This window comes from Aplysia californica, unplaced genomic scaffold, assembly GCF_000002075.1.
Source record: "Aplysia californica isolate F4 #8 unplaced genomic scaffold, AplCal3.0 scaffold00045, whole genome shotgun sequence".
In the NCBI taxonomy this organism is placed as follows: Eukaryota; Metazoa; Mollusca; class Gastropoda; order Aplysiida; family Aplysiidae; genus Aplysia; species Aplysia californica.
This window is the reverse complement of record NW_004797315.1, coordinates 606,110-613,456: the sequence shown is the minus strand read 5'-3', so window position 1 is coordinate 613,456 and position 7,347 is coordinate 606,110. Positions and strand designations below refer to the sequence as shown.

Genomic DNA, 7,347 nt, shown 5'->3' with positions numbered 1-7,347 from the left:
CACAAACACACACTGTAATAAAATGCAAGTTTATTTATGCACAATCCCCTCCTTTTTTTAGACTACACTGACATTTTCTTCATTTTTTGTCTGTAGCCATGAATAATTCACTGATATAGTGTATAACAGATTAAGGCTTTCTTTTGCAGTTGCTTAAATTAATCATCAGTTAAAATAAATACAATGCATATTGCACTAAAAGAACATACTTTTAGCTACTAAAAATCCCAACCTGTGTCAACATTTTTTTAAATCCAAAAAATCCTATTTAAATTTTAAAAATCTGTTAAATTTTAAAAATCTATTTTTTTATTTTCAAAATGCAAGCATAAGTGACTGTTTTCCATTTTTGTGTGTGAAGTCCTCTCATTTGGCTTTGCATTTGCTTTTTTTTTTCATTTTCTGTGACAGCTTGATATAACTCCTATCTGATTTTCATTTCACCATCCGCAGCTCAATTTTTCCTTTTTCATTCTGGAGAAAAGCATTTACCTGCTCCATCCTACTCAGGAGACTTTCTAAAGATTTTATTTTATCGGGCAGCATTCAGTGCATTCAATTACCAGCTTTGGACATGTCTTAATATTTGCGTTAACAATATCAGGGGGGTTGTGTAGCTATGTTTTCGAAGTAGCGGCCTGTTCGTCAATTGTGTTTGTGTTCATAAAAATTTTCTTTGATAAAAGCTCCTGAACAGTTGGAGTTGTACTATTTTTCTTTTTTGTGTCCTTTAGCAAATTATGGTTGTATTCAATAAACAAAAGATCTGAGTTTTGCAACTATGATGCAGACATTGCAAATTAATTTGACCCACACAGGTACAAAAAACTAACCTCATTATCTATCTGCCTCTCTTTGGACAAATAATGAATGAGATCTATAACATTTTCGTACGTCAAGCTTTCATTTCCAACTTAATTAAACAAGTACAAGGGGTTAAAAATATTCATTGTTCAGTCAATGCCACAAGCATCCAGGAAAAAAGACACAGTTCACTTTCAGTGGCCTCAGCAAAAATCCACACAGAATGTCACTTTCCAGAGTCAGTGTTTTCTGCACCACATTCACACTTCCTGACCACACAAATGGTGTCAAAGATGAGTTTTGAAAAAAGTTTCTGAAACCACTCCTTTTCATTTTCCCTTGTTCTCCAACTAAGTGACGCATTACGAAAATCTTGTTGGTAGCAGGAACATCCAGAGGGTCTGGCTTCCTCCCTTTTCCAAGATGAATCATTGTGGCACACAGACCACTGTACATTTCTGCATCTGTGGATTAAATTCATAAACAAAAAAGTTTAAATAAATTCTGAAGCACACTGGCCATTGTAAGTTTTTGCTTCTGTGGATCAAAATCACATGATATGGAACATTTAAATTTTAATTCTGAAACAATGAGGGGTATTACAATTTCTAGATAGAAATATTTAAAACTAATTTTTCTGCAACTGTAACCTTTATCAAGCATCTTAGGGCTAAAAGTTCTGAGTAAAAATAAGTTGTGAAATAATGACAATGACGTGATTAATGTGAAGAATTACTTTTATACCAATATATTCTAAAACTGTACACTGGAAATCTAGCACAGATTGTATCTCATTCCCTAACATGCTGTGAGTAAAAAACACCAACATTTTTTTTCAGTCTTAGAAACCACTGATAAAGATTTGAAAGTCAATCCCAGCTTCCTCTTCTCTGTAAATACGCTTTGAGATCTACAATTATTTGCATGATAGGGTGAAATCAAATATTTTGAAATGCTAAAAAAAAAAGCTAATTTACAGCAAAAATTGAATGACACAGTGGGTTGGAAAATAATATCTAAACTCTATCCAATTACCTACAAGTACTACGAGAGAACTTACCAATTGGTTTCCAAATTGCACTCCAGTAGTCATTTTGTGTGTTGCAGTGTCCGAAGAGGCAGCATCCCCACCAATGCTTGTCCCGTCTATCTTGTCAAAATCCACCCTGTAATGTAAATCAGGAAAAGAAATTCAGTTAAAACTGTCGGGAAGAAATACATTACTGGGTAAGTAAGTATATAGAATATATGTGAACATTAAATGCTCGTACTATTATAGTACGGCCAAACATTCGTAGTGCAACTTATTGTCAAATTTACCTTAATACCAAACATAGACTCTCCAACTTTTGCACAATGACTTGTATCAATAGTTTTTCTTAACAGATCAATATTTTTGTACACACACCTGTTACTTGTATTCTAGAAAATTCCTAAAATAATATATGTGAGGCAGCGTGGTGGAATCAGGCTCTCATCAATTTTTGGGCATGTAGAGTTATTGGTATCATCTTAAAGCTTGTTCACTTGTCTTTATTTGGATGAAAAAAATATCCATTTATCTTGAATACAAGTCGAGATATTAGCGAAAGAAGGAGGTGGGGGTCACCTGTTTTCAGAAGTAAAATTAGAGAGAAAATGGCCGCCAAAGATTAGTTATTTCCTTAGCTTAAGAGTCCGTGGTAACTGAAAATTTACATTCTTTGTGCTTTTAATCAACGCTTTTCAGAAAAATCCACTCAGAAATGAGTTCTTTAAAGGGCATGAAAGGTGTTGAGCCAAAAAACAAAAATTTTTTAAAATTCACAAACCTGCGAAAAAATGCAAGTTTCTTCACTTTGATTATTTTGACGAGAGCCTGATTCCACAACGCTGCCTCACATATACTAATTGAAATATCAAGTGGGTGGTTTTTACAGATTCTAAAAGGTTTATAGCTGGGGCAATATTGCTTTTAAAAGCTAGTCTGTCATCTTTTTCTAATCGTGACATTATATGCTTATTCTGCTGCACTTGTTCTGCAAAAAATGTGTTCACTATAAAATTAATTTCTTATAAAAAGTTTTGCCATTGGAAAGCTGTGATGTTGGCCATATATTTATACGTATACAAAATGTGTATGATCGCGGGAAGAGCTGTGAACTAGTCCCATCTTCCAAGTGGCACAGGTTTAGATCTATAGTATTTTATATAAATTTATGAAGCAAAGTTTTTAAAAATCTTGCCTCAAATGTTGAGGAAAAATATAAATATTAAGTTAAAAACAAAATTGATACAAATTGCGGAACAAAGTTACAAAGTATGGGTGACACAGATTCACCTGTTAAAGAGATATAAATCATACATTTACATTTCACTTTCTACAGGAAAAAATACTTAGTCAATTAAGTAAAAAAAGCAACTAAATTAGGAAGTTTGGGTTGATATTTGTCGTTGTTTTGTTATTTGTTGTTATCTCGACAAAGATAAATATCGAAAGTTAGGGTGGCCATTTTGTTTTCTCGATTGAAAATCAGTTGGGGGAAGTCCCCTATTTTCAACAGAGCGCAAAAACAACATCTATTTCTCCTTCAGCTACTATAATCAGATCAACATCATAACTTCACAAAATTAAATTAAAGCCTTGCGGAACTGCAGACCTTTCGGCATCAGGGCAGCATCCGTGGTAAGCCTTAAGATTAGGCAGTTTGATTTTTTAAAAAAGAAATTAGTTTGAGTCTAGAATTACATCTCACTCTCAGGTGATAGAGGGTGCTGTACGTAACTTGCACTAAACCTTTTAAATTTCGAAAATATTTTGCGGCCAGTTTGTTGGCGGTACAACAGGGTAAATTTACAGTAGTTTAATATGGATCGTTTAATAAATGAGACAGTTGGCGGATGGCAGATGGGGGTGTAAAGGCTTAAATACTATGTTTTTAGTTTTAATAAGAGTTTTACGGCACTTGCAACACAATAGGGTCATCATAAAGGAGGAGGAGAGATCAAGGATGATAGATGTTTGATAGGAAAGAAGTTCAGAAGCAAACCACACCAGAGCACCTGCCAACCACCCACAAATACTATGTTTATAATAAGGATAGTCTTGTCATAAATTGGCAAAACCCGGCGGTAAGTGGGGCTGGCAAAATATCCAGGTTCGACTGTGTATAATATGTACGTGTGTATGTTCTTACCGTAGAGTCGACTGCTTCACTGATTATAAGAATAAATTGGACCTCAGTCAGGCTGTCTCAGTCTGTGTATCCACAGGAATAAGGAATCTGGAAGAGAATTAGATCTAATGGTTAGGCTCTCGGACTCGCAACCGTAAGGTTATGGGTTCGAATCCCGTCAAGGGCCCGACGTTGTGTCCTTGGGAAAGGCACTTTACGCGAATTTTCCTCACTTCACCCAGGTGGGAATGGGTACCCGGCTATAGACAGCGAAAGATCTTGTCAGTTTGTTAGTGTTTGAGCGCTTAATCGGCTGCTTGCACTGTATGCTTCCCGGGAAGCTGAGAATGTTTCGGAGTGTTCTATGGTCTGCTGGGGTAATATTAATAATAATATAGTGTAAAGCGCATAGAGCCTGCTGCTGAGTGGGGATATGCGCTATACAAATGCTATCTATTATTATTATTATTATTAGTCAAAATGAATGATGTGTAGAATAATAAATAATAATACGGATAGCAGAAAGGACCTAGATCTAGACATTATGCAAAACTAAATAATACTCAATATATATAACACACTTCTTACTGACTTCTAGGCCTACTTCTTGCAGGTCAACAAGGTCAAAGAACTGAACATCAAGCTGTTTTTACTAATTGACGCACAAAGTCAAACAGGAAAGCGATGATTAAAAAAATGAAGTGAGCCGTTGGAGGCTATTCGGATTCAAATTCCAGTGCGCGTGCGCAATCACCGGTTACTTGTACCGTAAGCAAAGTCTACTAGATCTATACTCGAGTCCGAATAGTCTCCCGTTGCTATTCGGACTTTTAAACTACTGGTAGGCTATTTAACACTGCGTTTCACGACTACAAAGGGATCAAAACATAAAATTCATAATCAGTCCTGAAAAAGACAGCCCCCTCCTCCCCTTTCTCTCTCTCTTTCTTTTACTTTTTCCCTCTCCATCTTACTTTCCCAGGCCCGCCATCCTAGAAATCGAGGAAGGACAAGGTCGAATTGCTTGTCTGCTTCACATCCAGTACACCTAGATCTAGTGATTGCGCACGAGCATTGGAGTTTGAGTCCAAATAGCTTCACGTGATCTTAGGCCTACGGTATCTTAATATCTAGAAGATTTCTAAATCTAGATCTAGATCTAGATCATTCTAGACTTCTAGATCCTAGTCTAGTCTAGCTAGGCTACTTACCATAGAGTCGACTGCTTCACTGCTCATAAAAATGGGGGGGGGGGGGGGGGGAATTGGACATCAATGAGGATCAGGTTGTCTCTGTACACTGTGCATCTGCCAACATGAATAGAGAATCTGAAAGAGAATGAATAAAAAATAGTTTTGCTTTAAAAAATAATCTAAATTTTATTAACTTCACTTTGACTGATGTCAAAGTCAAAGTAAAAGATGAAGATATAGATCTAGAATAAATTTATAGAATCTATATATATCGAATAGTGATTTAAAAAAAACACAGCAGAGAGAGGTCCTAGACACTGTGATACTACTGATACTGATAGACCTGCAATGAGAACAATGTTAGGCAACAGAAATAATCTGTTGGAGAGAGAAGAAGTTGAAGCACGGGAATTTCCGACGAGATGAAAAAAAAACCCAAAAGGGAGATCAGGGCACCAAAAAATTGGGACTAGATGTAGGCTATATAATCCCTCTAGAGATTATCATTTAGATATCTAGGGCCTATTATGATTCTTCAGACCATAAATCTAGCCATAGATCTAGATTCTAGACTAGCTAGATTCTAGATCTAGATATAGATCTATTATCTAATCAAAATCCAGATTTCTACTGAATAGCCATATATCGTAATAATATAATATACTCTTCGCCACTCTCGAAAATTGATAAAATGACAATGAAACTTCACACACTTCTGTGCAGTGTGCACACAATAAAATAAACGACAAATCAAAGGAAAAAGCAAAAATGTAAAGTAGGAACGTACCTTGAACTTCAACTCGATACTGCTCACAAACCCGACGTCTGACGGTCACGCAAACAATTCAAACATTCATAAATCTTGATCTATCTCTACGACTCCGATCTGGAACTCTGGAACTCCGCGCCTTTTAAAAATGGATTGGATTGACCGGATATGACGCAAAAATGACCCTTCAAAATAGGGTACTCCTGTCCAATTGGCCAAACGAACACCACGTGGCTGTGAGGCGAACCGGGGAAGCCCGGGGGCGGACGACCGCCGATGTGCGACTAGGCTACTTCGGCCCTACTGGAAACACTCAATCGATCGTCACGAAACATAAACACCATTGTTGTGAAGATATAGGCCTAGAGCGCTCTCTCTCCTTTCAATGGCCTTTCAAACAAGAAGGCCCACCTGGACGTGAACTAAAGCCGCTATCGCTATACAGTGCAGCCTCTCTATAATGGCACATCGGGCTATGTCGGGACTAGAAGAAAATGTCGTTATAAAGAGTTGTCGTCATAGAGAGGCAACCCAAAATTACTAACGATATATAGTATAGGAAATATCTGGACCTGGGCTCCATGTCTACAGAGGATGTCGTTATATCGAAGGTCGTTATTGAGAGGCTAAACTGTAATAGGCTAGCGTAATAATAATATGCATACGTATCGATCCCCGGGCAACGGCGATCGCGCACGGTCAGAAGCGGGTGCGTGGCTGGTACAACCGAACTACCTAATAAGATAAACATCAAGTAACTAAATACTTGAACGTAATGAAACAAAATATAGCTATATAATCAGATTTAATAACATTAAAACGTGTCTGAGCATTTGTTTGACGATCAAAGCAAGATATCTGGGGGCTTTTTTGCAGGCTGTCCCATGCAGGCAAGGACTGGGTAATTTCAAAAGAGGCCGGGGTGACTTTTAACTGCGCTTTTCAAGCAGTAAAATGCACATATACTATAGATCTAGGCCTGGTCGAAAATGGCTAAGTTGAAATGACAGAGAGATACATGAACATGGGAAGGCAGAGAGAGACAGACAGACAGACAGACAGACAGACAGACAGACAGACAGACAGACAGACAGACAGACAGACAGACAGACAGACAGACAGACAGACAGACAGAGACAGAGAGAGATGGAGAGAGACACGGGGACGGGGGAGGCAGAAGGAAAGAGATTTGAGAGATAAAGAGAGATATCATGAGAGAACGAAAGAGAGGGTGTATGTGTGTGTGTGGTGTGTGTATGAGAGAGAGAGTTAGAGAGAGAGAGAGAAAGAGAAAGAGAGAGAGAGAAAGCAAGAGATAAAGACAGAAAACGAGAGACTGAAAAGATGGACAGAGAGGGGGCAAGGGAGAAGAACAGAGAGAGAGAGAGAGAGACAGATGATTATAAGAGAGACGCAAATGATTAAG

General features: G+C 37.6%; 1 long non-coding RNA gene across 2 annotated transcripts; it reads right to left on the bottom strand.

Annotated features, from left to right (window-relative positions):
- Positions 1 to 458: 458 nt before the first annotated feature.
- LOC101847800 lies at positions 459 to 6,474 on the bottom strand. 2 transcript variants are annotated; one of them, XR_220167.3, is made up of 5 exons: positions 5,940 to 6,474; positions 5,171 to 5,287; positions 3,981 to 4,067; positions 1,865 to 1,970; positions 459 to 1,268 (listed from the first exon to the last, which is right to left on the bottom strand). It is a non-coding gene; the product is annotated as an uncharacterized LOC101847800 (long non-coding RNA). The 2 variants fall into 2 exon arrangements; XR_004858229.1 differs by having other exon boundaries at positions 5,171 to 5,266; positions 5,940 to 6,473.
- Between the last annotated feature and the right edge of the window lie 873 nt (positions 6,475 to 7,347).